Source organism: Plectrocnemia conspersa, unplaced genomic scaffold, assembly GCF_051122295.1.
Source record: "Plectrocnemia conspersa isolate PC_06_02 unplaced genomic scaffold, ASM5112229v1 ptg000009l, whole genome shotgun sequence".
In the NCBI taxonomy this organism is placed as follows: domain Eukaryota; kingdom Metazoa; phylum Arthropoda; class Insecta; order Trichoptera; family Polycentropodidae; genus Plectrocnemia; species Plectrocnemia conspersa.
The window spans coordinates 26,399,057-26,426,613 of record NW_028277173.1 but is presented as its reverse complement, the minus strand read 5'-3'; the positions used below and the strand labels follow the sequence as shown (position 1 = coordinate 26,426,613).

The following is a 27,557-nucleotide window of genomic DNA, read 5'->3' as shown; positions in this document are numbered from 1 at the left end:
TTATATTTAAATAATATAAAACTTGAAATGATCGACTTTATACTTTTAGAAGGTCAACAAGTCAACAACAAAGGTGACCTTCGTGTCACTCTCGCATTAAAATAAATCGAACGAGAGATAGATATTTTAAAAATAAACAAACAACTTGAATTAAAATAATTCGAATTAGAGATAAATATTTTAAAAATTTAATAAAAAATATTTTTTTTTGCTATCTGAGATGCACGACATTTTAATCCTTATGGTTTATAATCTTGATTTAGTTTGAACTTGTTTGGGCATCTCGAAATATTTAAAAAACAATCAGTAGCTACGCGTCATCGGTCGCGTAAACTGTTTCGTTACATTTTTGTCGAATAACTGTTTTAGTTTATAATAATATCCCTTTCGATGTTTTTAATTATAAAGTGATAGTGTAATTTAGTGTATGTGTTAGAATTAAGCAGTGTATAATTGAAATTAGTGAAGTGTGTGTAATAGTGTTTAGTTGCACGTGGCCCTGGCGTCCTTACCGACGCCGCGCCGATGCGCCCCCATAGTGCATCATAACCTTGAGAAATAAAAAGCACACGAATTGTGTTTACGCGGCGTGGCGCTGGCGTCCATTACCGACGCGCCACCGACGCCGACGCTGACGCGCCCCCCACTACCCGCCACGCCGAAGCCGCGGGCCCGCGAGGACAAGGTCAAGACAAATCTTTGTAATTTTCTGTCTTTCGAATATAGTTAACCCTTTGTGCTCGTAACTCGACAATGTGTCGACATCCGAGTGTATTCCAAGCGTTGCACCCGTACGTCGAAAACAATTCAATGCATTTATTGGCTTTGTGTTGGAGCTAATTTTGCCAATTTTAATTTATTAATAGTAAAAAACTTGTGGTAAACACATTTTAGTAATATTCAATTTTTAACTTATGCGAATAACTCAATAATAAGTTTATTGTAAAATATTTCATCGTAACATGGTCGTTTCGCGTGGTGTTAAGACCAATAATTGCCACCGATAATTTACGGTGTCAATTAAACTCATTTTTTCCTTCGAAGGGTATCTATATTTTTATCATATGAGATTATATGCTCTAATTGTGCATAATTCTTACTTAATATTGTGTGTCTGTTATCAAATAAAAACGATTTTAGTATGACGGAAAAAAAGAGCGAAATGCAAGCAGAGCTCGCTATCTCGCTCGCACTATTCAAATCAGCGATTGACAACTATTGACAACTCAAATAATAATATTAATAATTTATAAATACATATATTGATTTATTTTTACAAATTATTCATATAATTACGAATGACGATATAATAATGTTATTACTGTGACAGTAATACCTAGTAGTAGGAATGATATCTAACCACTTAAAACAAGATGGATTATGCCAATATTTGATGCAAATAATGAATCTTAAATATTATGACAATTAATTGGTTTGGTGCGCCAACTAAATATTGTCAGCCTAATATAATATGTACCTCTGCACCAAGAGATCCAGTTACTGTCCTGATATCCAGAGACCCGAAACTATAGAATAATATATCGATTTATAAAAACAATAATCAATTTACTAAGAGAGATTAGCATAATAGTTTATTATTATTATTTTTAACATAATAAAAATATTGTTTCTGAAATAAGTTTAAGTATATATGGTACCCTTTTAAAATTGTAAATTCTACATTTTTTTTTATATAATTTTCATTTTCATTTTTAATTTCATTTATTTTATACTTTCTGGATTGATAGTGCAGCAAGAGCATTTAGTATGATAAGACTATTTCTACCAATATTAAATCTTGTACAAGTTTCAAGTTTTAGAATAATATTTTAATGTAACCATTTTTTATGATAAATTTAATTCTTTTTTTAAAAACTGTTTTAATAAATTCCTAAATATTTTGGTATATCCAAATATGGTTTATATTTCAAATATCATTAGGGAATAACAGTATTTTCATATTTCCAAGGTATCGGGTTTTCTAATAAGAAATTACAATTTTTTTCTTCCACTGAAATTAATGTATAATTGTCAATTGGAGTTTGGTTAGTCTTTTTAGGAGATTTGATCTTTTCATTTAACATTGTTTCAAAATGTTGTAGTGCTTGTTTTGCAAAAAATTCGATTTTAGTGATTTTTTAAATATTTTTCTTGAAAACCACAAGATTTTATGTCTATTTTTATCTTCCAAATTATAATATCTAAAAATATTGAAGGGATATTCAAAGATAGTTATGGATAAAATGGGTATTTTGTCAAATATTGTAAATCTTACAGAATTATTAATAGTATTCTTAATGTCACCGATGTATATCGTATGTATGGAGATGGGGAGCTATACTTTCGTATGTACGTAATGATTAATAAATAATAATGTTTTCATTTACTAATCATTTTAATCGTCATTATGCTCTGGCACATAAAATACTAATTTTACCGCCTATATTTCGTGAATTTTAATTCTTTGTAAATTTCCCACAATTTACTTATATTTTATATTCCTAATTCCTAAAATATTCATTACTTGATATTCTCCAAGTATTTTTGCGCTCTTATGACGCGCTCTCTTTTTTAAAGCGCTCATATGTCTCTCTGCGCATTTGACGCACGCTATTTTGTTACAGCGCTACTTTGGTAAACGCTCTTATGACGCAACGCTTATAATGCAGCGCTTATATGACCGCGCTCATTTGACGCACGCTCTTTTGACCGGCTGCCGATTTTACTAAAATGACTTATTTTACAAAATATATGTTCGGGATAGATTTGGGACTGTTTTTCTTAGATTTTCTTTTAGGAATAACCACATGAATCTAAATGTATTATTTACTTATTTTTATTCATATAAAATTATTTTAATTATTGAAAATTCAATATTTGTTTTAAATTATCGCAATAATTTTATAAATATACCAAATGACAATTTTTGCTCTAATATCGGTATTACTGGTATCGGTAATACTTGTATTGCAATCTTTAGTTGTTACAAATACTATTATTATATAATATTTGCATAAAAAACATGACATTATATATATAACAATTATCATAACCAACCATAATCGTCGCGATTGAATAATTGAATTTTTAAATTATGTAATTGATTAAATAGTATTAGTATTTATTATTATTATATTATATAAACTTCTTATTGAAAGATAATTATATAATTGAAATGTCAAACCACACATTCAGATAATATATTTTTTTGGGTAGCAGATAGCAGATATTGAATTAATCGAAAGAATCTCGGTGATTTGTAGTCGCACAAAAGGTACGATACGTAGGCGAGTACTCGAGAATAAGAGCAGGGAAATCCGATGATAAACAAGGCCCTTGTCCTGATGCAAAGGCCCTTTGCGGATCCATTTATCAACACAAAGCACAACATCGCTCAAAGGGCCTTCATCTTTATCCAATTTCGGACCGTTGTTGCACACCATTATGGACGCTAATTGCCTCAAAAGTACCGAAACAACGTGCCCCATGGACCGAAGACGGTCCACAGTGGCTTAAAGAGCACAATAAAAATCTAATTATGATATAACATAAGGTTGCTCACCTTTTAAACACTATATGTACTTACAATATACACACCTAATATGTTTTGTAGTTCCTAGACTTTAGTCTCTTATCTGCTTATCTAGTTTTTGTGGATGTTTGTTATGGCCAAAATAGTATTTTCACTTAAGTTTTTCATCATTTGGTTTTATTAACAAGTAGTTTATTTATTAAATATTTTTTTAATGTCCATGTAGAGCAGGGTTTTCCAACTTTTTGCTGCGATGAAACACATAAATCTTACAATTTAAACATCTTGTTTATTTTGTAAGGTAAGTAATAAATAAACATAAATTAAAATAAATGGGATATAAACAATTTAAAAAAACCCAGTATTTTTCGGTTTTCTGTTAAGTTCCTGTTAGATGCCATGATTTATATGATTAATGATTATGATATTTATGTGATTGAAGTGTAATATATTTATATTATTTTAATTATTGCACATTTCATATTTATTTTATTATATCTCAATTACATTTATTTTCGTAAGATTTATCTCTCGTATATTTATTTATTTCTACTCATGTTAAAAGTAACATAAATGAATTTAAGTTGTAAATGTTTATGTAAATATTAGAGAATAAAAAATACTAAATACTGCATATCTCTTAAAGTCCCAGGCAATTTTGCCTAACATATGCAGTGTTTTTTTGAAAAAATCATTGATTTGCATTTTGTTTTAAAAATTGAAACTTTTTTGCTTATTCTCAATGATATAAGGTAATAAAAAGCAATAATATTTAGTTGTTATGACAATAAAAAGTTTGATATAAAATACATCCGTCAACACATTTTAATGTATAATTATTTTAATTATATTTTTTAGTACAATTTATCTTTAGTTGGTAATAGTAAAACAATTGCAGTATTTTCAAAAGAAAAAATCTATTTTTAAAAAACATACATTTCGCGCAAATTTTTTAAATACGTTTTTTATTTAATAATAATTATTGCGACTTACTTATGCTAATATTTAACACCTATGTTTAGTAAAGCATATTCTGTGGACTATTTAGGTAAAAATATATCTGAACGGAGATAAAAATGTAGATCGTGTATGCAATACCTGTTTTTATTTTCACTTCGACAGCCATCCTTAACATAAAAAAGGGGTGGCAGGCCGCGGTGGCGTAGTCATTTTTTGTTACAAAACGTAATTACTGGAAATTGCTAGGTACCGTGTGACTTGTTTGATATAAAGTAAATGTGTTACTTTTATGTTGACATTTTAAAAATTCGCGCCGAAATATCGGCCGAATCTATAATATTTCGAATATATTTCGACCTTCTGGGACATATTATTGTACTTTGATATCCTACCCCGATAGAACTACTACAATGAGCATCATTCTGCTTTCAAGCAATATGGGCTTCGTCGTTATTGTAGTTCTAAGCCATGGATATATAGTATTTAACAAATAAGATGCACGAATTTAAAACAGGTATCTGTAATACCGGTATTGTAATACCGGTATTACAGATACCTGTTTAGATAGATTTTTACAGGTATCTGTAATACCGGTATTGAGCAAAAAATATTCCAAATTAGTTGTTTTTAAGTCATGTAACTTTTTCTAAAACACTTTAGAAACTTCATCTACTTTAAAATTTGATTCAGTGAATTAAAATTATTCTGTTCAATTGTAGAAATGCAAACTTGTAATTTTCTCTCAAAAGATTCAATTTCATTTCTTGACTTAAAAACTGCAATACTCTTTCCTTGTAACGATGAGTTAATTTCATCGTGATTTATTAAAATAATAATAAAAAATATCTGTCAGATTAAGGTTTGTTAAAATAATATAAAATATCAGTCCGATGAAGGATTTATTAAAAATTTTGTCCTGAATTATTTTGTGCCTTAAAAACACCAATAACTTTATAAAGCTTCATTAGTGCTATTCCTCTGGGAAGCTATCTCACTTTAGTATGTAATAAAAGTACGTTATGTTCAATACACATTAATCGCACAAAATTGTTAATATTCGGATTGAAGTGGTTAAGATTTTTTATAGCTTATCGAATGAACTACTTCATTCACGAAATGTTCTAAATTTGTAATTTTTTTTCTAAATATAATGTTGTTGGCTATTGTAGCTCCTTGCATGATACGTAATACAACTCCCTTTATCTTGCCTACCATCTGTACAAATATCAATATACTTCCCCCAACCTATCTAATGTTTTATAATCTAGTCAGTAATACAGTTGAATATATCTTATTCTGCACACATGAGTAAATCTTCTTCGATACTTTTATCAAATATGTAATGAACAAATACTAATAGTACAGTAAATATTGCGACATGGATTCGTCCATTTACAATGCATATTTACTGAAAAGTAAGGGGTGGGAAAATCTTTTGGTATCGGGCCATATTAAAAAAAAAAAATTTTTTAAGGGTTATTTTATAAATTATAAAAGCAATATTTTAAAAGTAAAACATGTATTTATTGTGCAAATAAAATAAAAAAAAAATATAGCGTTTTCAATAAGCAAAAAATGACCAGAATTAAATTTAAAGAATACTTTTTTTCAAAACGCACAATTTTCATATTGTGAAATATACAAAATTCAATTGAAATAATCATATTTACATTAATTTTTCTTATGTACTTATATATATGTACTATTTTTTATTATGTACTTATATATATGTACTTATATTGTGGAATTACATTACGAGATAAATAACATTTTATAAAAAAATATTAAATTTTATTTAGCATCACTCATAATTTTTTGGATGTCTGTGTAAACTTTGTTGTTGGAATTCTAAACACAATTTTTAAATGTTCATCACTAATATACGTTCCTAAAGAGTTTTTGTCCTTTTGTCCTCCATATTTTAATCAGAATTTTTAACATATTTATCAGCGCGTTAAAATGACTTGGTATTTTTGGCAACTGTCGATAGACTAACGACAGTCGGTTGTCGCATTGGTCAGGACCAGATAGCCGAATAAAAACAATACGAAACTCTCATGTAAAGAATAAACTTAAGCAACTTTTATTTGTTAAAACTATTTTAGCGTCCATATTCTCAAAACGACGATATAGATTTCGAAAAATACTCGTACAAAATTGCGTGGAATACTTAAAATTTGTCTGGTTTCGTTTGTTTAAAAGACATCCGTTGAAAACGAGTAAGGTTTTTTTTTGGACACGTAAATAAAAATAAATGCTAGGAGATTACCTCGTTGTAATGTTTTTATTTTATTTTTATTTCAATAATGGTTCATAAAACATCAATGTACCACCTTTCACAATATATTATGGAAAAAATAAGGTTTTCATTTGAATCACGTTCGTATATCCCTACACTAAGCACTTGTGTGCTTTTATGCTTTTCAAGGAAAATTGTTTGTTTAATGTTCAATACATTACGATGAGTGTGCGTATTTTTTCCACACGTGACGTATAATATACATGTCTCATATATGATACAAAGGAGATGATGGAAAAAGTCTAACGGGATTTTACTTAAAGTAAAATTGCTACAAAAAACGGATGACTTGGCTGGAAAATCGATTCGCAGGTGTGAAGGTAATATTTTATATTTCGCTTTTAGATTTTTTTCCATTAATCTTATTATTATTCACATTTGATGGGCTATAAATACACATTAATGTTTTTTTTATTATAAAAATTACCTCTCGTTTACGGAATATAAAAATGGCATTGAATTGCTTATTCTTAATATTTTTTACTTACCATTTAGATGTATTACATAACGTATCATTGTTTTAAGTCTTTTAGAGTTATAAAAATATATTTTTTAATTTTTATACAAATTTTTATTTATTACCTATCAATCATCCATTACAATATGATAGGTGTTAGCTCAATGCGTTACAATGAGATAAACACAATCAGCGACTATTAAATTAGTAGTAAAATACTAGACTGAAAGCAAAAGTTTATTATATAGGCAATGGTTTAAATATTTTTCCTATTTGTTTAAGCTGGATATTACATATAAAAGGTTGTTTAGTCAAGCAGTTTCCTTGTATCTCCAAGATTATTTTTTCATATCTGATCTAACTTAAAAATAATTCGCAATGAAACCTCAAAATTGTAGTTGAAATTTTTATGTTTTTTAAACTAAAAATTGTCTTTTGCTTCGAAGGAAGTTGTGATTTTTTTTTGACATAATTAAAATATACGTTCATATTTTATTTATGTTTACATTGTATAGACTTAAAATAAGTACTCGTGTTTGTAAAGGCACAAAGTACTTTACCATAAAAATTAAAATATAATACGTGTGAATTCAAAGGATTAGCAATCTAAAATATTGTATATAAAATAAGAAAATCTTAATATTAAAATATTTGCCCTTTGTGCTGAACATTTCAGAAAAAGCCCACTTTGTTGCCCAATTTTCACCCTCTACTCTTTTTCCAAACTAGCAGTAGTCGCATATTTCACGTTGACAAATTGGAAACAAATGTAAAAGTCGACTGGGACGATCTTTGAAGGGGACTTTCACATCCCACTTCATTTCGTACACCGAAATGCACCATTTGACTTCGATTGGTTCGGGTTTTACCCAATTCGATGTTTGCTCTGGGACTTAACAACCCCTGGCCGCATTACAGATTCAACCCTTTCGGATTTGTTTTACCTAAAATAGGGGACAGATGGGCCTTGCTCACGTTTAACGTGACATCTTGGACTTCATCGACAGTACGTGTAAAAAATTAGGTGAAAGTATATTATTTAAAAAGAAAAAACCTTCAGAGATTTACAAGTGATATAGTTATATATCATATATTATGAATTAATAAGGTTCACTTTATTTATCTAGTTTAGTATTACTTAAAAATAAAGTATGATAACTCTGTTTGCTTAATGTTTTAAATAAAACAATGCAAAGAAATATTTCTTTGTCACAAATTAACTCGCCTTCAATTTATCTCAAATAAAATGTATGCTTTTGTGCGAACTTTTTTTTCTTTACGCCTCTTTATAAAGAAAAATTATATTAGCGTAATTGGAGACACATTTGGCCTCTAATTTTACGCTTCTCTCGCCTCGTGCTTTTTTTTATTATTTCTTCTTCTTGAATTTATTCCTCATTCTCGTGATAAACCTTGTCACTGTTACGAAGATCATGCTATTTGCTCTTCAACATCTAACAAAAAGAAAGCGTTTAATTTTTAGATAAATATTATTAAGAGTCTTAAAAAATATTTTTATATATTGATATTTTTTTTTATATAATGAACAAAACTATAAATAACGATATTGATTTACTATGGAAAATAAATATAAATTGAAAAAGTGTGAGCGTGTCATTGGTAGCGGTATATAGATTTATAAATCTAGTAGTCAAAACTTCATTTATATCGCAATCTTCTATTAGAATAAATATATTATATTCCTTATGAAAGAGGTAATAGCGTAATTAGGCAAAGAGTAGTCATTGAAATACAAAGAAAGCTTACCATACAAAGAGATTTAAAACGTGCAGATGAATATTCATATAAAATACACACTGCGCGCGTACGTTATCCCCGTCGTTTCCTTCCGTGAAATTTACGTCTCAGGTTAAAATTACATATTTACAAAAGCAACGTTCATTATTTTGACGTGCAATTTGTCTTTTCCGCCCGTTAAATATTTATCTTGATTCTTATTCTGCGTCGAAATTACTTTTTTCCGTATACCCCCTTTTTCGGTGAGAATTTCGTTAACCTCCCTGATATATATATATAATTCTCGGCTCATCAGGACAATTAAAATGTTTAACGCCACTGGTCGAAGAGGGGTGTAATATTTACATAAGTGAAGCGACACTCTTCTGCGGCACTTGGTCCATTTGCACCTAACTAAACATTTTCCCACCTGTTCCGACTGCCGACGAATTTAATTAACGTTTTCAATTATTATTTTTTTTGCTGGCGAACTGTAAAACGTGGTTATATGTAGGCGGGTGGATTTGGATCGATTTTTATATATGTGTATATCAGCGATTATTTTAAAAATGGATTCTCTGATTTTTATATGTATAGCTGCCTACAATATATTAAATATTCGCTCTTTAATCACGTTGTTTAAAGAGCGAGCATATTTATTTATTATTTTATTTTATTAATTTACCTAATTGTTTATATAATACACTGAAAAAATATTAGCAAAACATGCATATAAAATATACTATTAACATTAGCAGAATATAAAAAAAATACTTTAATATATTATTATAATTTATTTCTTAATATACAAAGGCGGATCTTTATTTCATTAAGGAAACCCGCTACATTTCTATTTGATATTCTCTAATTATTTCAACATTATTATTCTGTCTATTGTTTCAAAGAAAACTGCTTCAATGATTTTTTCGTATCCTTGGCCAAAAATAAATCAATTATAACTACTTGTAATGTGGAATGCTTTTCTCCGAATCCCGATTTTTGTTCACATTTGATTCACAATATTGTATGAAATAATAAAATCTTTACCATACAAGGCAACGTGTTAGTTGGTCTCATTTCCTTAACCTATTTACAATTTTTATTTTACGCATAAGTATAATTCGGAGAGTGCTTCATTCGATAAATAATGTAATTTAGTTCATAGTATTTCCCATGTTTCTCTAATTAAATTTACATTGAATTTATCAATACTGATTCAATTCCTTTAATTTACAAATTACGTCTAAAGATACTGATTTAAATTCTCTAACTTTTATAATAAATGTTTTATTATTGTATTGTACTGAGGTATTAAATTCACAATCTCTTCTATACTCTCAATGTAGTATGTATTCATATGATGATCTTTATATATATATATATTTCCATCAATATTTATATTTTGAGTGTATGTGTATTGAATTATTTTCGGGTTTCTAACCCTGAGGGGTGTGACTTCGCAGCCAGTAACGCGCAGGTGAAAACTAGTGAGAATTTTATTAAATTATATTATATATTGCGAGATGAATGGCGTGATGTTTTCTCCGAACAGTGATAGAGAAGCTGGCGCAAGGATGATGTCGGTGGAAGATCCTCGAAGGTCTTGTAGGTGGCGAGGCAGTGACAGTATAGCAGATGTTGCTCCCTCTGTGCTACGGTGCTTGTATGGTGAAGTCCCTTTCAGTATGTTGTCCGCGGGCGGGCGGCTGCTAGTCTCAGGTGACTGTTTGTGACTGCACTTATGTATTCAGGGCTGCAAAGCTTGCTCAACAATCACAATCTTGCAGCGATCATCCAGTCAATCGCTGCACTCGCTTTTTAGGACGAAATAAGTATAGTAGAAAGTGACATTTGTAAATCAAACAATTCGTGAAACACATATACAATATATAGCTTTCAGGTTTAAAATAGACGCCAGAAAAGATTATTATAGTATAGCTCAGCGTTTCCCAACCTTTTTTGGCTCGCGTACCACTTGGTAGTACTTCGAGAAATTTGTTATTCTATTTGCATTATAAATTTTATAGGGTGACTATTTACCAGAACTCAATTTATTTAAGTTTAAAAAAAATACTAAAGGTTTTATTTTTTCTGATAACAATGAGACATTTGAATTTTACATATCACAATGTTTTTTTTTTTAAATAAAAGGTGCTGAAGCTCATTTCTTGTCAAAATTCATAACCAGGATATTTAAGGAAGTATTTTTTTTAACAACTAATTTTTATTAAAAAATTACATAGAATTAAATTAAATTATTTGTATTAGAAAAAAGGAAATGCACCGCAGGCAATTTTTTCCAAAAATTACCGATATTAATAGAAAATATTTGTATATAAAATTAATTAAACACGGTAAATGTAAAAAAATCTGATATAAACGAGACAATTTACACTTTCATTTTTACAAATTTTCAGTAGCGCCGCAGGCGAAATTTTTGTTTAAAATATAATAATATTAATGAAATTGTATTTAAAAATATTTTTATTACCGAAATTTTCTATTTATTATTAAAAATAATAGTTATGAAAGTGTTGCTTAAGATTATAATACATTGTTATCAAGTTATAAGTTTAATTTGTAAGCAAATTTTACGAAAATATAAGCACAATAATACAAGCAAAATAAATTTAATGAGATCCTTGTGCTTGTTTCGAAGAACATAATTTTTTGAAATTTGGTTCAAAAGATGTGAGATATACCTTTAAATCTACACCTGCGTCCAATTTGTTTCGATACTTTTTTTTTAAAAAAACATATGAAGAAAAAGCTCTTTCTACTAATTCCGTACTAGAATTTGAGAGCCATTTTAGAAAGTTCTTTATATTCTTTATCGATGTTTAACCAAAAATTAATTTGATTGTTTCGTTCGAATTTTACTTGTATAGTTTTGTCCCTTGATAAGTCTAGTAAATTTTCTTTATCTCTTATTGATAACGATGAAGCTTTTTCTAAATTTTCTGCATAGAAGGGGTTTAAAATCCAATTATTATCTTTGTTTTCGGGTTTTGGAAAATACTCCATGAAAGACGATTTTAATTCTGCTAAATGAACTATTCTATGTTCTCGTAAATCTTGAGACAAGCTAACCTTATTTTCAACCAAAAAAAGTATGTAGAGTTTCGAATACTGCTGGTTGATTGTTTTCGATACACTGTTTCCAAAAATCTAAATTCTTAATCATACTTTCAATTTTATCATTAACATTAAAGATCGTCATCGAGCTTTTCCAAAAAAATACATAAAGGAAAAATACAATAGTTTAAATGATATTTTTATGACTGATTTATTTTACTTTTTATGTCCGCCATTACTGATTATTTTTCGCGTATCACCAACTATCCACTCGTGTACCACCAGTGGTACGCGTACCACAGGTTGGGAACCGCTGGTTTAGCTCATTAACATATATAAATTATCACATATATAGAGCCATGTAGATGCCACTAGCAGGCGGTGAAGTTGAAATGGCAGGTCATGTAAGTTGGAGAGTCTGCGCTGGAGAGTCGAGTTGAATTATTGTCGACCGTGTATTATCTTGTGATGATGCTGGACGATCCGCTAATGTGTCTCGTACTGTGACTCCATGAAGTATCTAGAGTGTTTTCCTGTTTAATGCTGTGACTTCAAGGGTCTCTCCACACAAGTCGCTCCATCTGCTCTTCTGTGACACAGTGTTTAATCTTTTATAATGCTGGTTGAATCGCAGATGAGGATGTTTGCGGTCCGATTGCATTGCTTTTTAAACACAAAGCTACCGCACAAAAATCCGTCACATATCTTTATCTAAATATTAATTTATTGTACAAATTTGTAGACCCAGATTACCAACTACTCGTATTGCAAAAAATTATGCTTTACATTGAATAAAATTGTGATTGGTGAGCAAGCTTTGCAGCACTAAATTAATTTATGATTTTTGTAAAGTGAATTTTTAAGACGTAGGTGTACTTTAGTTCGATTTTGAATGGCTTTGTTATTTGAATGATTTTATTTGCGATTATGCTATTGATATTTTTATGCAGTGCTAACGTATTTTTAAATCCACAACATTAATATTATAATATATATTTTAGGATCCTGGTTTTTTTTATCATTATTTTCACTTCAATAGCAAACAATTAGTGCTACATAGAGAAAGCTTATAAAACAACTATTCTATAATTAATAAAAAAGCATATATTAAATTTGTGCTAAATTAGGTGTTATACGCTATACGAAATTTCTAAGTGCCACCCCCTATCCACTTTGGAAAGACCCTCTGGCATTTAGAATGACGCACCGTTCAGTTGCAACCGTCGTGGTAAGTTTGCTTAATCCGTCTATCCTACTCCATAATATCTGGCGAATTATGCGGGATTTATAAAGCCATCGGCAAGGTTTTGAAACCCAGCGAATGTCAGTCGACAACTGGTACGATTTGCCTCTGGGGGTGGGTCTAGAATATAAAAGAAGCCAATTTCGACATACATATTTATGCGAAAAGGGATTATAACGACGCGAATCGCCACCGGATCGTGTGCGAAGGAAGATTCGAATACTTGAGCGCTATTATGTCTACAAGAAGATCTCTCTCAAATCTAATTCTGGGCTCTGAATACGCGTGCTTGAACGAAAATTCAGCATATTTGAAAACGTGTTGAATATTCGCATATGTTTATTTGAGTATATATTATATAAACAGCATATAAGATGCGTAAAAGCAAATACGATATTTTATTATTTTTTTTTTGAGGAAACTGGTTTATATATAAAACAGTCATAAAACATTTTTTAATCTTGACAATGGAAACGTACGAGGTGTGATTTTTTTTATCAAAAAGTATTTGTTTATTCTTTAATATTGAATTTGTTCTTATAAGATATTACCAGCATGATAGAATCCCATTTCGACACTAGTGTTTTTCAATTTCTATTGTATCTGGGAGATCAGAATTAGTTATCATTATATAATTAAAATCTTAATTAAGCATCGCAGATTGAGTTGTCTTAGATTTTCCTAATCTCGTGGATGAATATCGTGGTAATTAATTAATAATAAAATATCTTCAAATAGATTTGTCATGTCTTACTATGTACTTAAATATTAGTTGTCGATTGTATTTTCTTCATTAAAGCGGATTAATAAATATAATACATTTTTGTCCAAGATTTCACGAATTGGTTGCATTAACGTGATGAAAAGTCCCAAAGTTGTTTTCCTTCCATTTTTTTTTAATCTTCGGATTGTCTCATAAAAATGGCGTAAAACCGATTTTAATATTAATCGTACGATTTAGTAGTCCTAGGTTTTGAAGCCGAAAAGGTGTGATTTTGCAGCTAAAATATACTTTTTGTTAGCATATATTAATTGCCACTTATATATATGAAAACTTAGCTACTACTATTTAGTGCTGGAGTGGAAATAATAGGTTTTGAAAATGGAGTACCGAGTTGAATTAACGTCGGTTTTTATCTGTCGTGAAATGTTATTGTAATGATGTTGGATGATCCGCTGATGTGTCTTGTGCTGTGATTCTTTTTTATGTCTGTTCGTATGGTTTGAGACAGCACTGGTGAATCGCAAATGAGGATGTTGGCGGGCCAATTGCATCGCTTCTTGAACACACGCACTAAATTTACTTACGCCTTCAAATTAAAACTGTTAGATGGCCACTTTTAGCAATTGTTAACAAAGGGGTGAAAGTAACAATAATCTTTATGCGTAGGAAAGAATGCATTGTATATGGTACATCCTTTCCATGCAAAGAGTATTTTTTTTCTGGTAATTGTGCATTCTTACAACTGATTAATGTATTAGAAAACACGTGGTCCATGAAATACGAATAACTAATAACACAATAGCTTAGTTATGAGATTTCTCTTCCATTGTTAGGCCTAAATGCGAGACGAAAAATTATTTATTTTTATTTTCTCGAAGTGCTCGTTAGAATGCATGTACTTATAACACCTCAATAGGGAGATTAAAGCGATAAATTCAAATAAAACAGAATCTTGATATGCGATAGAACTTTACCTGATTTTTTATCTTGCCTCATCAAGGCTTCTATTGGGACGATTGAACCATTGTTTCAAAATCATAACTATACACCTAGGATTAATAATATTTTATGAGTCTAATTAAAAGCGACTTAATTTATCATTTGCTTATAATTTTCCTTACTTTTTGTTAAGAAATTAACAGTTTTGGAACAAATACGTTAATACCCGAAATAACAAATAAAATTGTTTTACCATTTCTAAAATTACTTAATTTGATTATGCAATCTGCAAATTTTGTGACACAAAAAAACATTTTTTTATCTTTGTTAGGATTTGAACAATTAATTTTTTTTTTGAAAATTCAACAAAGTGTATATCTTCCAAACCAATTTTCTACAAATTTTAATATTAATTTATTAAAATACACAGTTTTTAAAAAACCTAACAAATAACCTAAACTAACAAAGATAACTACACATAAATAACTTTAGTTACATTTATTGTTAAAATTTTATTTTATTAATTTATTGTAAATGTTACTACATAAAATACATTTAAAATATTGAAAAATTCAATAACGTTAACTTAATTTTAATAGTTTTCGGTTAAATGTTGTGAAATATTCTCTGAAATATTTTCTTGATTTTTATAAATAGTTTGTTATTTATTTTCTAGTCAATTATGGTACATATACTGAATAAATATCAAGTAGCCAATACACCTTTATTTAAACACATTTTTAAAGTCTCAATTTTTAAGTAACAATATAAATTAATATGATTATTTATGTAAAAGCAAAAACCAACATTTTATTCATAGTTTTATTGTACTATATATTAAAAAAAACATTGAATAGGCAATGGCACTTTATAATAGATTATTTATTATTCACAAGTATAACTTTGAATCAGATTATTTTAATGTATCACTAACATATTTTTAATAAAACATAGTGCATATTTACGAATCAAAAACTTACTTCAAAGTACAATTTTTTTTCAATAATAAAATATATTTTTCGACGTGGAATGTATATTTATTTACTGTGAAATAATTATTTTTTGTGCAATATAATAATTATTAGTAAAAAATATTTATTTTAAAGTAAATGTGTACTAAACCAAAGTGAAATTTATTGCACATAAATATTTTAAAAATACACGAAAACATGTTGAAATGTTACGAATCAAAATGCTTTTAAAAAGTACCTTAAAATAAAATTGGTATTTAAATGCAAAATGCATTAGACTCTAATGATTAGGGCTTTCAAAAAAATATGGGTTTGTATTGATAGGCTTTTACGTTGTAAGTAAATAAGGAAAAATATTCTAGAAATGCGCTGTATCAGTAATAGTGTTGATGACATAAGAAATTTTCGCAAAAATATGATTTCACACACCATATTTACAAATCACCTGATAACAGTCGCATGCGAGAGGTTAATGTGATGTGCAAATCAACATATATATATATATAGCTATATAACTACATATACACATAAACCCAAATTCTCTTTTAACTATTTAACTTTTTATATGATACAAACGTGTTTAGATCGATTTTGTATTTTTAATAATTAAATCTATTTTTTTTATTAAGCTTTATTGTATCAAAAGACTTTATGCCTAAAAACTTGTTAATAAATAAAATAATGAATTGCGTGTAATATAAATTTGATTAAATAGCAATGTAATTGAACTTTAATGCAAATAAATGTATACATTTGATTAAAAATATATGTTAATATATTTTTAATCAATATGTATAAATAAAATAAAATCTGAGAGAAAACGCTATATTTTTTAACTACAATTTTAATAAATAAAATATGCTTCGAATGAATTATTTTATATATTTTATAATATAACTCTAATTATTAAATTTCGTGTTTTAAAGTAAAAGGTCTAAATATTTGAACAGGTAATAATCTGTTAAGGAGAGGTTATGGATATATAAGGAATGAGGCAAAATTTTAAATTTTGTAACAGTAATAGTTAGTAAAGAATGAGGTCTTGAATTATCATGTAGCAATATCGCTCCAGGTCTACTTATCAACATTGGATGTTTTGTGCCTAATTTAATATGCATGATTTTCATACAATATGATTTTGTTGTAATAGTCTCGGCTGGTTTAAAAAACAGTCGATGAATATTTTTCACAGAACACCATTTTTCTTAAGGAAACTATGATTTAAAACCTGATCTTAGAAAAGTAATTTATTATCATAAGTATTGTTCCCTACTATTTTTGAAAACTAGTAAAGATCAGACTTCGGGCTCGCATTTGTCTATTTTTTCACCTTTTCAATTAAATTTTTTTTATTGACAGGGGATCAAAGTCTTTATTGTGGCGCATTTTTAAAAAAAAAATATCTCCAGTACATTTTTTTGATTTATTACCTCACAGTTCTATGACTAACAGTACCTTCGCCAAATCTCAAATGTACCGCATTGTTTGAGTTTGAATTCGTACAAAAATATTAATTAATATAAGCTCAAAATAAGAATATAACATTCTTAATGGAATAAATAAACAATATGCTTATTTATTACGAACCTGTCTTTCCTACTAAATATATATAAAAAACAACAATTTATATTTAAAAAATATATTTTTATAGTTTTCAAAATGTTTTTAAACTACAACTATTGTATAACCGTTTAAATTTTAATCAGCCAAGAAGCCAATATCTTTCAGTATACCCTCTTAACCATTCACCCCTCGAAAATTTCCCAAGCAAGCAATTTCGAGCTACTTTCCCGGTTTAGTACGAGCCGAAAAGGATCGCGATTACGGCTCGGTCTATGCATGTGTAGTTTTTGACGAGAAACTATACCCAACTATAACTACCCAAGGTGCCTTTCAATATGGCGCTCGTCGGCCATTTTAATTGTCAACTAGATCGTAGCGTAGTTAGAGCGGGACTTTATGACAATAGTTAGGCGTGGCTGCGTCGCGAAATATTCACACTGGGAAATTTTTGCCGCGTGATATGCAGTAAAATTTACATAGACGAGATGAAACGGTAAAAATTATGCAAACAAGTCCGACCTTTTACATAAAGTCAATTGGACCCTGACAAATAATATAGTCGTGACGCAACGAAGGACCGACGATGGCAGAAAATTACCTGCTAATTTTCTCACCAGCAACGCGAGTTAAAAAGCGCGTGAAATTAATTTTATTATTGTCTTATGATGTCTAAATTTGGTTAAATAAATATATATATATATATAGCTATGGTTTTCATTATCTATATATATGTATAAGGGATATTTTATTTATTTATTAATTACAGTGGAACCTTAGATTGCGAGCCTTGATGTACAATTGTTTCGCAATATGAGCAGTACGTATTGCATCACCTTTTTTCCAACTGAGCCATAATTATTCTTGCAGTAAAGGCATATTTTTAAAAAAAGGAGCTTATTAAGGTCAAGTGTCTTTCTCCCAACACCATTCAATTATTCCAGCCCATGGATCAGTAAGTCATTTCGAACTTCAAAAAACTCTTAACCAAATCACTATTCCAGTGATGCTTTGAAGAGTCTGCAGAAACAAATCTTACACTCAGAGACTTTTAAAAAAAATATTTTCTAATAAATCTGATGGAGAGTTACTCAGAGAACCCTCATTTTGATTTAAAAAAACTGTGACCTAAGTTCATGAGGTAAATATGTTTAGCATATAGATTTAAAAATATTGATCTAAATACATTATTGTAATTCACAAATAATATTTCATAATGGAGTTCTGTTTTAATTGAAGATTGAACTTTTTAATTGTAACATGTGTGAAGATTTTCATATCTAAAAAATAGAAAAAAATGGGAAAATATATTTGGATTACGACAACGTGTTAACGAAAATATAGGGAAAGCTAATAACTCGAGCATATTAAAAGATTTAGTTTTTACCAATAGTAAAAGAGTACAATGTAATATAAAAACTAAGAATTACTGATCATTTAATTATATAATTTTATATAGAAAAATGTGATCACAGTAAAAAAATAGATTTAAAAAAATGATTTTTTTCTTCGGTCCCGTGAGCTTCACTATTCTGAAATTTCACTGTATTAGGTTTTTTTTTATTTTCTATTTATGTTTGTGTTATGTATTATATGTACATATGTTTCGTTAATATGCTATATTAGCTAAATAAATTAAATTATTAAAATAAAATACAAGCGATAATATTATATAACTTATAGGTGCTAATGAAATTAAATGCTGCACTAAAATGTTTATAAAACTCAATTTGCCAGTTGCGAAACGTCTTTTTGCTGTTCAAACCCAAACTTCTAAAATTAATTACAGTTATAAAAATTTCATAGTTCAAGCTCAAAGTATAAACTGAGCCAACTCAACTCTCAGGGTTAAATAAGCAAAAAAAAGTAGTCAGACGACACATCTCGGATATTGTTCTATAATTTTTCTGCAATTCGATTTTACACTATGTTTTAAAAATATGATAGCTATTTTTTTTATAGTAATACGGATTTCTGATATGAAAGTATTGGTCAATATGTATACAAATTTTGGTCAATAGGAGGGTGCAAAAAATAATTATCAATTTTGCGCTCTCCCATTGGTCGAAATTCGGTTTAAATGTGCTTCCTTTATTCGATTCTAACTTAATACGAGTCATAATATTGCTATAAAAAGTCTTAATATAAATGTTAAATTAACAAGTGTTTCCACTGTGATGGCACCGGCACGATTTTATTGCTTTTGACGTGGATTCTTAACTTCTGAGAAGGGATAATTGTTTTTTTGCACTCTCCTATTGGTCAAAATTACTTTAAATATATTTTCTTTATTCGATTATAACTTATTGTAAGTCCAAATATTGTTATAAAAAGCCTTGATATAAACGTAAAATTAACGAGCGTTTCCAGTGCGACGGCACGATTTTATTGCTTTTGACGTGGATTTTTAACTTCTGAGAAAGGATAATGGTTTTTTGCGCTCTCCTATTGGGCAAAATTCGGTTTAAATATGCTTTCTTTATTCGATTCTAACTTATTGTAATTCATAATATTGTTATAAAAAGTCTTAATATAAACGCTAGATTAACGAGCATTTCCACTGCGACGGCGCCGGCACGATTTTATTGCTTTTGACGTGGATTTTGCCCTTTGAGAAGGGATAATTGTTTTTTGCGCTCTCCTATTGATCGAAATTCGGTTAAGATGTGCTTTATTTATACAATTCTAACTTATTGTAAGTCAAAATATTGTTATAAAAAGTCTTAATATGAACGTTAGATTATGAAGCGTTTCAACTGCGATTTTATTGCTTTTGACGTGAATTCTAAACAGCGCATTCGTTGGATAGATGACTTATTTATTAAAAAATCGTCCATATTATATCCAAAAGCATTTATTGTTTCCTGCAGAATGAAAATTGCCACTCGTATACTCATCTGACACCTATCTAAAGATGATGCTAATTTTGGAGTAATAAAATCGTTTTGTAATGTGAATTTGCATCCTCATCTGCACTAGATGTAAAATCGTCTTGTGTATTAAGAACTGTAAAATCATTTGCTGCAGAAGCAGTTGATGCAGTAGAAAAATATTTTATTCGTCAAGATTTTTTATTAACTCCATCTAATTAACCGCGACTTCCTGTCTCTCTGTCGCTGCAAAAAGGACTTATCTTCTATAAATCTTTTTATGCAATTAGATGAAGATTTTGAAGGTATTCTTGTCTTTTTCCATAATATAACATATTCATGAACTGCGATATTTGAGCTTACTGACCGCAAATATATTATAAAATGGCACTGCGACATCTTGACGATTTGACGGAAGTAGTCTCAATAATAAGAAACTAAATTTGTGAGTGTTTTAACATAAAATGACATTTATAGTATGTGAGAAATATAATTTTGTGTCTTGTATCTTTCTGTTTAATAGTAGAAGTACCTCACCTTACTGTCTTATATTTACGTTTAAAGCTACCATTACTCTCTATTATACGCAGAAGGAGCATTGCACAGGAACGGAGCGCGATTAATATAAATAATAAAATTTTCCCTACACTGAATTCTGGCAGCCGTGTAATCGCGTGAAGTCTTTTTGTCATTAAACGAAATTGTTTTCGGGCCCTTTATGCAAATGCGACCCCGAGGATTACAAGATATGATATACAGCGCTTGTATGTGTGTACACGTGTTATTCCAAAGGTAGGACAAATATTTACATGTCATGTCCCGCGAGCCGCCACTGGCCGCCACTCGTCTCTCGGCTTTTCCAAATTAATAAAGTTCAAAACTGACCCGCGTTTATTATTTTTGAGGTCCTCGTTAATAAATTCTCAAAGTTGAGACCTGTCGTTTACCCTTTGGCCCATTGATGTCGAAATTAAATTTCGCTGCTTGTGTGTCGCCTGTGTTTTTTACAACTAATTAATTATTATTTTTGCATCGTATGAATACCACATTCACAAGGCTTGAAAATAAATCTGTTTAATTAGATTTATGTTTAGGAAATATATATTTTCTACGTAGCAAACATATTTTTATAGTGATTTAACCGTTTAGTTTTCGTGCTCGTTTAAAACGAATTAGAGCTACATTGAATATGTAAATTTTTCGCTCCGATTCGAGCGAAACGTAATATTGCATTAACCGGTGACGCAAATCAAAACGCGATCAATCCAGATTTCGTAAATCAATCGTAAACCTAAACGCATTACGTGCATACGCATTATAACGTTGAATTTCCTGTGAGTTTGCGTTGAAAATCATCAATCAGCTACTCCCCTTTTGAACTAAAACACGTCAATGTTCCACAACTCCTCGAGATCCTTTGCCTTCATAAATTTGTCTCAGAATTAACCCAATAATTATCGTTCAATGTCTAATTTATTAGAGTCGTTAAATTAATTACACACAGTACGTTTTAGCATATAGTTTCTATTAAATTATTTCTTATATGTACCATATTGCGTAATTCGTATAATTGCAATTAAATAATTAAAAGTTACCAGAATTGATTTGTTTCAGTCAAATATGCTTCAAATGTATTTTAAAACCACAAAAACTCTCTGCCCGCACACTTTAAAGTACTAAAAAGCTATTCAAAACGCATTTTTATGAACTGAACAACTATCTAATTGTCTCTTAAATTCGATGATAACAACAAAACACGTCTACTGCAACGTGAAGATAATTTAAAAACTCAGCTTTTACGAACAACTAATAGAAAAGTACTTGAGGGATTTTTCACGGGTACTGATGAACATGTATTGGAGGTGTGTACTATGACTGAAATTCGCAGAATTCGTTCGTTGAAAGAAAAATAACTTGGAAAGTATCACTTTTTTATCGTTTAACGCTAATCTCAAAAACAGTGCGTTGGTTTTTTTGTGAAGTTTGAGTTACGTTTTTGTATTTATTGTTCCAAGACATAAAATTTTTATTTGAATCAGTGCAATGTTATTTATTTCTAGTTACTTAATTTATATGAAAATCAGCGCAAAACAAACACTGATACGGATCTGATCTTTATGTATGTACATATATTGAACGCGTTCCAATCATCTTATATATAATTGTTCTAAACTGCTTCCGCTTCCAACTGTCTTGATACTACTTATATTTTGTATGAATCGAACATTTGCGTATTGGAAAATATTTCTGAAGCACTCGCTCTCATAAAAATAGCAAATTTAAGCTCTGAGTCGCCAAGATGCCACCTTATTGACTGTTAATTTCCTATTAAAAAAGTTGTTAAAAATCAATACTTTGCCACAAGAAATGCTTTTAATTCTGAAGAAAGACAAAATATGCGCCTCATTGGTTTAATTAATTTATTACGTTATCAATAAAACAATATTTTTCAAGTTGTCTCAAAAAAGTATGTATAAAATATGGTCGAAAATTATTGAGAAGACTTTTTTCCGGTGTTGAAAGTTCGGATATCGAAGTAATCGAAAATGAAGAAAAAACTGATTGTATTGACATAATTTCGATTAAAGAAGTATTAAATATAAAAATAATACACCACCAAAATATTTCAACGGTAAAAAATAATACATCAAATCATCAAATATTTTTTACAACGGAAATATTCAACACGAAAATAAAAAAAAAAAATATTTTTGATTTTTTCCCCCCTGAATCTAATAACATATTTTTCATTTAATTCAAATTAATATATATACCTATGTAGGTATGTACTCATATTTTCCCACAAATAATACGTATTTTATCTAAATAATTATTTTAGAAAAAAATTACATATATTTTTTTCTATGATTCAAATAAAAAAATATTCAAAGTCTCGAACCCCAGGTATTCCCAGGACTCTAAAAATTTAAAAGCAGCTAAAATAGACGCCGGAAAAGATGGTAACAGGTTACTTTATAAGCATATATTAATCTGGTGGTGAAGTCAAAATTGTCAGAGAGTCTTTGCTGGAGTGTCGAGTTGTATTATATTATCTGTGTGACGGTCCGCTAATGTGTCTCGTGCAGTGACTCTTTGAACCTTTCTCCAGCGAGTCGTGTTTTTCTGTATCTGCCTCTTTCTCTGAAAGCCTGTCACCCTATCTGCTCCTCTCTGCCCATCTGTGAGCAAGTGTAACATATTTTAAATTGCTTGCTCGAGACAGGCTTTGCAAGTCGATGAGTTTCAAAGAAAAATTCCCTAGTATTCTTATTTTTTTATCTGCCAAGCAATTCATAATAATAAAATTTTTAAAATGATATATTATTGCCAAAAGAAAACATAACTTTAATACTGACAAGTCGTGTGTCGCTAATATGTAGTTGTTAGGATGTATATTAATATACAGATGTAGTTCAGGTTCAGAATTGGGTGGTGATGTCAAATGCGAAAAGAGTCCAAGTTGAGCAAAAAGTTTTTAATTTGCGGTTGAGAATGATATTGAGTAGTCCTAGAAGTGGAAGATTAGTAGTAAAAGTAGTGATATTGTAGAGTCCTTGAAACGTACTTATTACTGCTTCTCAAAATGCGCGTGTGTGTCATTTTTTCTGCTCTCTTCTTTATCATATATGTTCTTTAATACAAGCTTAAAAAATAAGATAAAATATTGTCAAACTCCGCTTCTAAAGAAGCACAAGTAATACATATGGTTCTCAATTATTCGTAATTTATAATTTAAAAAATTGATATACTATTCAAATATATTTATAATTTTTTTCTTGGTGTTTACCGTAATTATTTATTTAAGCAATTAGTGCAAAAAATCAAATATTTGCATGTTAAATATTATTTAATTGAAAAATAATTATTTTAATTTATCATTAATTACTCTTATAATCGTTTAACTTTTTGATTTTTATAAAATATGCATAACATAATTAGGGCGTCTAAAAAAATGTTTAATTTATTATTTAAGATACTCTTTGCTCAGTGACAACATTTCAGCTTTTAAAAAACCCCTGAAGCACAATTTGATTATATTAATTTAAATACATAATTCAACGAAATTATTGTAAATATATACAATAACTAATAATATTTGTAAGGAATTCGATATGCATTAAAATCTTATTTAAGATTTACATATAAATTAAAAAACTTGAAATAAATTAATTGCTTAAAATAAAATCTTTGCATTTTGAAACAACAAATACAAAAACTTAGCACACTTGTTTTTGAGATAAGCGTTAAACGATAATAAAGGGTAGGCCTTTCCAATACTTTGTTTAGTTTTACGAATGAATTCTACGAATTTTGGTCATAGTTGATACGCCGGTAAATATTTCATTTACAAATATTTCCTGAAGGCGTAAGAGCATTTTTTGTTGAGAAAAAGCTTCTCATTGTCTTGCATTTTGATACAGAATAAAGACGCATAAAGGACCATGGATTTTTAAGCTAGTGTAAAAATTGTTTCTTTTTAATTTCTTTTTTAATTTTCGTTAGAGATTGTATAAGAAAATATTTTACGAATATTTGATCAATTATTTGAATATTCATATAATAAGTTGAAATTCAATTATTTTATTAGCTAAGTTACATACATATATAAAAATATTTTAAGCACTGAAAGTAATGCACGCTGCCACTGCTGATTAGTAAAAAACTCTTGAGGTCGGTCGACGAGTGATAAATTCTTTCATCAACTGACCTTAAAAGTTAGCTAACATTCATTCTCGAATATTGCGCGCTGTTCACATAAACATATAACAGTTGTGAGATTATAATTGTAATGCAGGTCTTTTTAAACGTAAAATATAAAAATATCATTGCAAAAATTCAAGGAGTTTAATTCGATATTTGATATGACTTGGAGATTATGACGAAGCAGTATTCGTCGTATAGATCGATGCATTTTATTAATATATTTGTTATATAAGACATATATCCATTTTATCTTTTGATTATTAGATCAGGTTCCTTTCCTTGATTGTATCTGATAGCTTACTTTGTAACGTATGGATTGCAGTGTAACGCTTTTTTTTAAATAATGGCTAATTTTATTGATAGTGTTTCAATGGAAAATATGAAATGTAAAATCAGTAATTATATAAAATTTTATTATTTAATTAATTATTATCTTTTGAGCACAATTTTAGTTATTTAACCTGATTTAAGAGTTGGAAAAAATCCCCATAGTATTAAATTAATTTAAAAGGTTTGGTTGATGAAAATTTAATAGTCTTATTTTTTAACTATTTAAACATTGAAAATATGACGTATGAAAACCTATTAACATACACGTAAGGGTACTATGCTTTGATTAGGTTTAGTGTCTATCTTCAAAGCCGGGTCTGATCCGCTTTGACGAATTGACCAGAGTGATCGTTCAATTTGGCCTTATTTGTGTTTAAAATTTGACATGTGAGAATGACCGATCCATCAATCTTTAGATTTCGGGTTTGAATCCCTACAAGAATTTTGTAATTAATATGAAAATAGCCACATCTTCAGATTTTAAAAGCAATCGATTTAAGCGTAATATAAAATAAATATATAATATACAATTTAATGATGATTGTACTAGGGATCCAAGGATTAAATTCACAATATGTGTTTAAAATGACTTACTGTGTATGATAATATTTTTTTTTCTGTAGTGTATTTGATAGAAAACATTTGAAAAGCGCTGAAATAGATTTTTATTCAATAAAACTCAATTTAATTTTATTACATATGCTTCGTTGAAATATTATTATTTCATTATTAATAAATTTCCATTAACTTCAATTTAGACATTATTATATATTATAATATAATATACACAAATAAATTGCTAGAATTTCAATTCACACTGAGATCCAGTTTCAGGCAATTACCGACGAAAATTGAGTTTCGTTAATGAATTTTATTATGTTACGAAAGATTTTCAATGTTTATTTATATTTTTATATGTTTACTTTTGTGTTATTTCCGTATCTGCTTATGAATAATAAGAGCTGTTTTTCGCGAAAACTAGACACGCCATTACTGCGTGTCGAATAAATTTATCGAAAACGTACCAAGACATAAATAAATATACCGTTTTCTGTCCTCATTTAAATTGCAAATTAATTTCGTTTCGACGTATTGTTAGAAATTCTTCATAAATATTTATCAAGCAACAAGGACAATATTTATTATGTAACGAAACGTGTTTACCTACTGTATTGCAGCTTCGATGAATATTCAATATTACATACAGCTAGTATGTTGAATAAAAGCTTGATAAACTATCTGGAAATTTTATATAGCGGATACACGTGTCAGACTTTGTATTAAATTTACAGTAAATAGCGATCAAACATTGTAACTTTTGATTGAGGTATTTTAAAATAAAGCAATATTATCCTATGATTTTCCATCTATGTCGATGTGTAGATGAAATTGTTTAGTAGATTATATTTTGAATAGTACATACATATATACAATAGACGGCACGTGCTTCATATATTAGATTTTTGTTAATTAATACTATTTTTATCTTAGCGCGTTACCGCGAGCTAGCAACCTTGCTCCAGTTTAGCGGTCGGAAGCTTGGCTCATAGAAATTGCTTGATAGCACCACAGCGTAAAGCAGAAAAAATATTTTTGATTTCTGGATTTATCGCATATTAATTTTCATTCGATAGGCATAGGCTGTATATTATGTTCAATATCGGCTTTGATTTATTATTAGAAAAAAATATTTATGTAAATATATTTAATTTCAATTTTATTTTTTTATCGAAATTATTAATAAGCTTTTTAAATTTAAGACGTACTCTTCACTTTGACCTTTTGTTAACACAAATCCAATGGTATTTTGATTTTATCTAATTGTTAAAAATGATCGTTTTTAACGAAGATCAAATGTATTAATCAAAAGTTTTAATTATTTAACAGTTATTTTTAACTTAATTTGATGTTTGGCAATAAACGAGCTTTTTCCAATTGACAACTTACTATATAGCGAATTATTGCTTAATCTAAAAAGTTGTTTTCACAGAAAAGTATTGGAGAAGCTAAATAGTTATTTTTTACGAAGACACGAAATTAAAGGCTTTAAAGGTTTACAAAAGCTGTTCAAACAACAATAGAAAATTGGATTGGAATTATTTAATTTATAATAAAAAATTTTAGTTTTGCTAAAATTTTGGCATAAATATAAAATT

General features: G+C 28.9%; 1 protein-coding gene across 1 annotated transcript in view; it reads left to right on the top strand.

Annotated features, from left to right (window-relative positions):
- Positions 1-331: 331 nt before the first annotated feature.
- The window catches only part of LOC148232458 (uncharacterized), a 238,451-nt gene continuing 211,225 nt past the window's right edge, over positions 332-27,557 (top strand). The window contains exon 1 of the mRNA XM_088192906.1: positions 332-685. The gene's annotated coding sequence lies outside the window, so the exon portion shown is untranslated. The remainder of the gene's footprint in view (positions 686-27,557) is intronic.